We start from the raw sequence: 10,160 nt of genomic DNA on the forward strand, positions 1-10,160 counted from the left end.
TTACAAATTTTTTTTGAAAGATATTATATTTACAATTTATTCATATTTTTAAATTCAGTTGTCATATAAATAAAAACCACAAATAAAATACAAAACTACAATAAATAAAGTCGCATTATAAATCGCATTAAAAAATATATACTTTTGTAACAGGCAATAACACTTTAATTAAAATATTATGTGTGTTTTTTTTGTCTGAAATTATTAAATAGTAAAATAAATCAAATAATTAAAAATAAAAACTTAGAATCTATACGAAAATATATTTTCTTGAGATTTATATATGGATAAACCGTGCATCGCACGGGCTTTCATCTAGTATATATATATAAAAGAGAGTTTTTTCCGAGATTTTAGAAAGTCACGTAGGATTTAATTTTTTCAGGGCGCCATGTAGGATAATGAATTTTAGTGGTAGTCAATTAAATACAAGATTATTAATTTCTTTTAGAATTAAATAATTTAAATGACATGTAAGCAAAATTGAAGAATGAGATTTTCCAGTTTAAATTAATTATATATAAAATATTATCTTTTGTATATAAAGGGGAGTTTTTTCCCGAGTTTTTAGAAAGTCACATAGGATTTAATTTTTTTCAGCGCGCCATGTAGAATAATAAATTTTAGTGGTAGCCAATTAAATACGAGATTATTAATTTCTTTTAGAATTAAATAATTTAGGTGAGCTAAACGCAACCTAGATTTACTTAACGCAACCCTTTTCCCCTTATTTTATAACCCTAATAGAAATATAAGTTTATTTTTTCTCCTCCTCTCTCAACTTGGTAAAACATATTAATAAATTTAAATTTTTTCTCACAAGAGTACCAAATTCGATTTAAAATACTAATTGGGATTGCAATGGATGACAATTTTGACCTAGAAGATCTCATAATTGATGTAATTTTTTCGTTTTTTTGTTATTATTTTCGAGTACTCTTCGTGCTGAACTAGTGAAACAGGTTGATCTATTTCGGCTAAATTGAACAAAATTGATGCCTCTATTTTGCACATATTTAACATAATAGTATACTCTATTTCATACACATTGAACAACATAGTATACTCTATTTTGTGCATATTGAACATAATAGTATACTCTATTTCGTATATCTTGAACAAAATAGTACACTAAATTTCTTACATATTAAACAAAACAATAAGCACTATTTCATACAAGTGTATAGTATCAAGTTGTATGGTTCTTCAAGTCCTATAAATTGGAGCAGCTGATTTACTAGTATATATGTATACAGATTCATGCTAATATAAATAATCAAACTTTACATGGTCTGCGGGTGGGGGGTTGCGGCCTCTGGAGGACAGTTGTAGGGTGGTTGTGGGGCACTCTGCTCCATGACCAAGTGAGCAGTAGCAGGCCACAGGCAGGCTGCGGCAACACTCACCTAGTCGCGGGCAGCTTGCGGTGTGGGCTGTTTCCCCCCTCCCATCCCAAGTGGAGCAACCAATCAACTTCAATTTCATGATATAAGTGTAGGCTACATGACTTTGTTTGCAATAGGAACAAGAAGCAGGGGATCATTCAAATAAATAAAAGTTAGATACCATGCATAATAGGAACATAAGTGCATAATATATAATTAGATACCATGCATTAACACAATTTCAAGGGATTCAAAATAACTAAAATTGGGAACTCAATGCAATAGTATAACAATTTTGAATGACCCATATGAACTAACAATACTTGTTAAGAAATAGTCTATACAACCTAGTTATACAAAGCAGCCAGAACTGTTATATCCCAGTTATATAAAGCAGCTACTACTATTACATCCCAATTATACGAAAGAAATTCCTCTATTTTAGCCCAACCATACAAAATAGTCAAATCCATTTCATACCAGTTACACAAAATAGGATAAATTGCATTAGCCAATTTCTCTAATACGGTAATACTACCCAATCCCAATTCGATTTTTGTCAATTGAATGAAAATTTGATCCATACAATGATTAAACAACCATAAATAGAATAAAGAGTATACAAAAACCCCAAAATTCATTATACTCAAGCATTAAAAAAAAATCGAAATTAAACCCTAAATTAATTTGTAAAATGGAGCAACAAAAATTATAAGAGATTGTGAAGATTACCTTGGCAACAACAACGAACAATTTGTAGGGAAGATCAAGTGACAAATTTCGTTTGAATAATGATAGCACAAGTACTCAAATTGATTTGAGTATTGAATGAATTTTTTGATTGAAAATTTTGGGGTTTTAGGTTAAAAGAGAGGAGAACGTAAGAAATCAGAGGGACTTTGAGAATGAGGGTATATTTGGGTTTTTAGGGGGGGTGTGCTCAGTAAATGAAGGTTGTATTTAGCAACCATGATAATGTAAATAACAAGTAAACAAAATTGGCGAATGAGATTTTCCATTTTAAATTAATTAAATATAAAATATTATCTTTTAATATCAGAAATTTTATCTAAATATATAACAGATTTTAGCACATAAATATATATATTAAAAAAAATTATTTAAAAAACTCAAACAAAAATCGTACATCGCACGAGCTTCATCTAGTATAAAATGAAATGAAAATAAAATGAAATGAAATAAAAAGGAAACAAATAAAACACAAACCAAAACTAAATAAAACTATGAAAGCAAATAAAATACAAAAGTAAACTATAAACTAATAAAAACTATGAATTAAATTAAAGCACACTAAAAATACCAAATAAAATAGAAACTTTATTAAAGAGAAAATAATATAATAAAAGTCAAATAAGAGAAAATAAGCACGAAAAAAACTCTAAAACTACTCTCTAAGAGTGACATAAATGTCACTCATCATACATACAATAACTCCAGAGTTACTTTCCTAAGAATTACTCCCTCCGGGTTTTTTTTTTTTTTTTTTTTTTTTTTTTTTTTTTTTGCATCACTTTGGATTGCACAAAGTTTTAGGAGAGTAATATAATATTGTGAGTGGGTGAATAAATTATTATAGTAAAATTAAGATGAAGACCATAAAAGAGAAAGTATGTAAAAGAGGATAAATATTTCAATTATTTTAGTGGGACCATGAAAGAGAGATAAATGATAAAATAAGTTGAGTGGGGTTTAAAGTAACAGAGAGAAATGATAAAATATAGTATAAAGTTACCAGATATAGAAGTGATGCATTTAAAAAAAACACCCCAAAAAGAAAAGTGATGCAAATAAAAAAAATGAAGGGAGTAAATGCTAGTCTTTGTAAGACATAAGCTACTGGCAAATCAGTTTCAGCGAATAAAAATCATTTTTTATCGGTAAAATATATTCTCTATCTTTCTCCTCTGTTAAATCCTTATTCATAAACTTATGCCAAACTCGTGTGTAAAACCTATTACAGGGTGAAAGGAGTAACTTACGATGGAGTTGTTTGTAACTAGCACATCCAACTACCAAAATCCCAATCATGTAACTATTTCTCCTAATCTTAAGGTTTTATTACTTTTATATATCCAATGTGAAACTAAAGCTAGAGGAAAGAATAGAATACAACTATAAAAACATAGTTTTACACAATTATAGCAAAGTAAGCAGAAAAATTCTACCTAAATGACAATGACATAAGCTGTATAGAAACCAATAATCTTCTAGCAGTAAAAGAAAAGATAGTAATATAAAAAGTATACAAAAGAAAAAAAACAAGATATCATCTGGCTACATTAAGTAGTTGCCAGTGGCGAATCTATCATCTTTTATAAGTGGGTTCAAATTATAAAAAATATCTTGATTCAATTACAATAAATTTAATTATATAAATCATTAAAAAAAATATTTAAATGCATTTTTCTAATGACTTACAAAACAAAATATAATTCAGTGAGAAACAACAATGTATTTTGTTATGAAAATAATTATGAGCACAATTTTGTTTTATTAATAATTACTTTGGTGTACGTAAATGTAATCTATGCTCATATAATAAATACGGTAACTCTAATATATTTATATAATATTATATATATTTAATTTAAGCTTGTGTAATCCATCAGTATTATTGTTGAAATAAATTAGTTATTAAAATATGAAATATTAAAATAATATTAAAATTATTTATGTATTAACAAATTACGTGAAATTATTATAAAATAACAAATTATGTGTAACTGCGTGAATATTATATCTTGCATATTAACTCATATAATTTTTAGTTAAAGACAAGTGGGGTCAATTGACCTCGTTGCTTTGAACTTAGATCCGCCCATGGTAATGACGATGGGATGGACTAGGTCATTGGTATAACTAATCCTCCTATAGCCAAAAAAAATTTGTAAACACTTAACAAACCCAAATACAAGTATAGAGGTAAATCAAGGATCGAACCCAATGGATTGCTAAACTTGGTTTGCTGATTTGATGATTGTTACACTTAATCTCCAATTTCCTTGATAAGTCCAATTTCTTTGATGATTTGATGTTTGTCGATGAATGCTTGATCTCCAAATACAAGTATAACGGTAAGTCAAGGAAGAAAAGATACTCATCAATCCAGGAAATTAGTCAACATCATTAAAATATCCATCAACAACAAACCATCAACACAACATCATCAATAGATAGAAGCTCAAAATCATAGTTGAAGTGAACCACAAAAACAAAGAGGAAACAAATGAAGCACATCCAAACACATGAATACTCCCTGTAGACACCCTAATGTGTCTTCCCAAAACCAAACCCAGTGATGAATACCTTTCACGTCATTTGATTATCAAACGAAGTGAAAGTGTGAAAAGTCTAGTGATGCGGTTATTTTTATTAAAATATCACTCTTTCTGTTTTTGAAAATATTTCTTTTTATACTTATAGACACTCAAATGTGTCTCCCCAAAATCAAACCCAGTGATGAATACTTTTCACGTCATTTGATTATCGAACGAAGTGAAAGTGTGAAAAGTCTAGTGATGTGGTTGTTTTTATTAAAATATCTTTCTTTCTGTTTTTGAAAACATTTCTTTTCTTACTCTATTTATGAAAACATCCAGTCCAGTTTAGTTTGGTCCATGATAAGGGTCCAATAATAGTGTAGTTGGGTCGGGCTCAAAAAGAGCTTTCCAACGATATATTATAAGCCCAATTCCGATGAAAAAAGAGGAAGTGATGGCCTAAATACTAAATTGGGCTCGAAATGAATTTTATATGCGGCCCGATGACCTAGAGGAGGGCCTATTAATTATTATTCCTAAAGTTATTAGGATTGATTTTAATCTTTAATATTTAGAAGGTTCCTTTTGATTCTAACGGAATTAGGATTGATAATTATATTTTTAAAGAGTTTTACTTGGAATAAAATAAGTGTTTTATGATAAACCTGATTTTAACCTGATAAACACGGGATTTGCTGCTTAAAATATTAAGAAGAGGATTCCGCGTACAAACGCGTTTTATCTTTTAATTAGCGCCAAACGACAGAGTCTGTCGCCTGGCGCTAACATCTGTCGCCTGACGATTATGTCTGTCGCCTGGCGACAGATGTACGTTTTATTCTGAATAAGACTTGTTTTGTTTCCGGACTATTTTTCCTATAAATAGGGGTCGTGTCTCCCCGTTTTCATTCTTTAACAATCATCAACAATTCACAACCATCTAATTCTATTCTATCTCTAAAAGTTAGAAGCTTATTCTCTCTCTATTCTTTTTCTAAACCTTCCCTCTTACAAAATTCCACATTCACAAGTTCTAGACACACCTAGCCAAGTTCGAAGTTGCCTTTGTCCTAGACGTGAAAGGTTGATAATTTTTGAGGGTTTGGTCCCAAATCCCTATTTCAATTATTTAATTTAATTGTTTATTATTTTCCTTGAAGTTACTAACGTGTGTATTTTGTTATTAGAAAGAGATACGAGGCATCGAAGTAAGTACTTTAATTGTTTTATTGATCTTTTGATATAGAAATCATGCTTAAATTATTTTGTTGATTCCTAGTATCATGTTAGGATGTTATATTGCTTCCTAGTATCATGTTTAGGGTAATAACTAAATTTTCTAATATCATGTATATTATTATGATGCTTCTTATTTTTTCTTTCCAATATCATGTTAGTACCATGTTAGGGTTAAAACTTTGATCTTTATTGTTTAGTAACATGTTAGGGTTTGTTATTAATCTTATTAGTGTCATGCCTAGGATCTTGCTATTATTATTAAGCTTTCATGAAATTGAGAATATTATTATGATTGATGATTGTGATTATTATGTTGCTTGATATAATATATATTATTGTTATTGCTTGATCACGCCCTCTCTTGCAGGATTAAAGGGAATTTGTACTTGTAATCACGCTTAATAAGGTAATTAATAATATTGTTTAGGCTAATATGATCACAATTCAAGTGAACGCCAATAATAGTTTTGATTGTGCATTATATTCAACCAACATAGATTAAACAGGTTTAGGGTTAACCTAATGATTATATGTTAGTCAGAAAGCACACATGAATACGAGAAGAATAAAGTAGAGGCTTATTATTAGGGCAGGTTCAATCTCTTTTAGGTTGGATATGTACCTTTATCCCCGAACTTCCAGTCATGGTTCCAGACCTATGGAGTTAGCGATCTCATGGATCGTGAAGGGGTGTAACCTTCACCCTAGGAACGGTTTACAAGTTCTTAAAACTTATTGGCGACTCTTTTGCTATAGCTTCCTTCCCTTTGGATGCCACCATGCTTAAGTGTATGATCATAGTGGGCCTCAAGTGTGGGATGCTTGAAATATTCCCTACAATACTCTATTTATGAAAATAGCCGGCCCAATTTAGTTTGGTCCATGATAAGGGCCCAATAATAGTTTAGTTGGATCGGACTCGAAGAGAGCTTTCCAACGATATATTATAAGCACAATTCCGATGAATAATGAGGAAATTGTAGTTAAAATACTAAATTGGGCTCGAAATGAATTTTATATGTGGCCCAATGATCTAGAGGAGGGCCTATTAGTTATTATTCCTAAAGTTATTAGGCTTGATTTTAATCTTCTAGAATATCTAGAAGGTTCTTTTAAATTCTAATAGAATTAGGATTGATAATTATTATTTTAAAGAGTGTTATTTGGAATAAAATAAGTGTTTTATGATAAATTTGATCTTAAAACTGTTTAACGCGGATTCTAATTACTTAATTATATTAGGAAAAGGATTCCGTACAAAGTGCGTTTTATCTTTTTATTGTCGCTAAACGATAGAGTCTGTCGCCAGACTATAGCGTCTGTTGCCAGACGACAGAACCAATTTTATTCCGATTCGAATTCTTACTCTTTCTATCGGTTTTCGGACTGTTTTCTTATATGTAGGGTCCTAGACCTCCATTTTAAAATGACCCAGAATTCTTTAATTCTCTCTCTTCTCTCTCTTAAGCAATAGCTTATTCTTTCTCTCTCTAGTTTTCTAAACTAGCTTTTTCACAAACACCTGTAAACACCCATTTGTGTCTCCCCAAAACCAAACCCAGTGATGAATACCTTTTGCGTCGAATGATAATCGAATAAAGTGAAAGTGTGAAAGGTCAGGTGTTGCGGTTAGTTTTTATTAAAAATTCTTTCTTTCTGTTTTCGAAAAACAACTCTATTTTATGAAAATAGCCAATCCAGTTTAGTTTGGTCCACGACAAGGGTCCAATAATAGTGTAGTTGGATGGGGCTTGCAAATAGCTTTCCAACGATATATTATAAGCCCAATTCCGATGAATAATGAGGAAGTTATGGCCAAAATACTAAACTGGGCCCGGTTTGATCTTTACATGCGGCCCGATGATCTAGGGGAGGGCCTAATGTTAATTATTATTCCTAAAGTTATTAGAATTAATTATAGACTTCTAGAATTCTCTTGAAGGTTCTCTTAAGTCCTAATAAAATTAGAATTAATAATTATATTTTGATAAGTTTTACTTGGAATAAAATATTGTTTTATGAAAAATACGATTTCAGTTTTCATACGGACTTTACAAGTTAATTTTGATTGATAAGTGGAGTCCGTGTTTGAAAGCGCGTAGGAATTCAGGCTGTCGCCAAACGACAGGCCTGTCGCTACGCGACAAGCCTTGTCGCCATGCGACAGAGCTTGTCGCTAAGTGACAAGTTTGGTTTTGCGGCGACAGCGTGGAGTTTTATTCCTTATCAAATTCTACCTATTTCCGGACTGTTTTCTTATAAATAGGGTCCTGAACCTCCGTTTTTATAAATCTACAATCAACAATTAATCTATTCTCTAAATTCTCTAAGCTCTCATCTATCTAGCTTTTCACAAACACAATTCCGCATACACGAGATCTAGAAACACCTAACCAAGTTCGAAGTTGTCTTCGCCCTAGATGTGAAAGGTTATAATTTCTAAGGGTTTGGTCTCAAATCCAGTCTAACTCTTTTTAATCTTTATTTAATTTACTTCTTTGATTTTATACTTTTCCTTGAAGTTACTAACGCGTGTATTTTGTTATTAGAAAGAGGTACGAGGCATCAAAATATGTAATCTTATTGCTCTATTCTTGTAGAAAACATGTTTAAATATGTTTAATTCCTAGTATCATGTTAGGATGTTTCTATTGCTTTCTAGTATCATGTTTAGATTGCCTTTTACTCTTTTTTAATAGCATGTTAGTATCATGTTAGGGCTAAAGCTTTAATCTTTGATGTTTAGTGACATGCTAGGGTTTATTATTAATCTTGTTAGTATCATGCCTAGGATCTTGCTATTAATATTATGCTTTAACATGATTATGATAATTATGATGATTGTTATAATGATTATTATTATGATGATTGTTATTTTTGTTATTATGTTGCTTGATGTTATATATTATTATTATTGCTTGATCACGCCTTTTATGCATAATTTGTTTAAAGGGAATTTGTACTTGTAATCACACTTAATAAGATAATTAATAAACTTGTTTAGGCTAATACGATTTTAATTCAAGTGATCGTCAATAATAGTTTTATTTGTGCATTAAATTCAACCAACTTAGATAAACAGGTTTAGGGTTAACCTAATGTTTGCATGTTAATCAGAAAGCGCACATGAATACGAGAACAATGAAGTAGAGGCCTATTATTAGGGCAGGTTCAATCTCTTTTAGGTTGGATTTGTACCTTCATCCCCGAACCCTATTTGGTTCCAGACCTATTAGAGTTGACGATCTCATGGATCGTTAAGGGGTGTAACCTTCACCCTTTGAACGGTTTACAAGTTCCTAAAACTTGTTGGCGACTCTTTTGCTCTAGCTTCCTTCCCTTTGGACGCCACCATGCTTAAGTGTATGATCACAGTGGGGCTCAACTTTGGGATAATGCTTGAAATATTCCCTACAACACCATACAACATACATTATTTCTAGACACACCTAGCCAAGTTCGAAGTTGCCTTTGCCCTCGACGTGAAAGGTTGATAATTTCTGAGGGTTTGGTCCCAAATCTATATTTCAATTATTTAATTTAATTGTTTGATTTATTATTTTCCTTGAAATTACTAACGTGTGTATTTTGTTATTAGAAAGAGATACGAGGCATCCAAGTAAGTAATTTAATTGTTATTATTTTGATATAGAAATCATGCTTTGATTGTTTTGATTCCTAATATCATGTTAGGATGTCTTTATGATTCCTAGTATCATGTTTAGGGTAATAACTAATATTTCTAATGTCATGCATATTTCTATGATGCTTCCTATTCTTTCCTTCTATCATGTTATTATCATGTTAGGGATAAAGCTTTTATCTTTATTGCTTAGTGACATGTTAGGATTCGTTATTTATCTTGTTAGTATCATGCCTAGGATCTTGCTAATATTATTATGCTTTATTGAGATTATTAAGATGATGATTATTTTATATTGCTTGCTTGATCACGCCCTCTCTTGCAGGATTAAAGGGAATTTGTACTTGTAATCACGCTTAATAAGATAATTAATAATCTTGTTTAGGTTAATATGATTATAATTCAAGTGATCGTCAATAATAGATTTGTTTGTGCATTAAATTCAACCAACATAGATTAAACAGGTTTAGGGTTAATATATTGATTGTATGTTAGTCAGAAAGCACACATGAATATGAGAAGAATAAAGTAGATGTCTATTTTTAGGGCAGGTTCAATCTCTTTTAGGTTGGATTTGTACCTTCATCCCCGAATATCCAGTCATGGTCCCAG

The sequence above is a fragment of the Chenopodium album genome, chromosome 13, assembly GCF_948465745.1.
Source record: "Chenopodium album chromosome 13, dcCheAlbu1.1, whole genome shotgun sequence".
Taxonomy (NCBI): Eukaryota; Viridiplantae; Streptophyta; class Magnoliopsida; order Caryophyllales; family Amaranthaceae; genus Chenopodium; species Chenopodium album.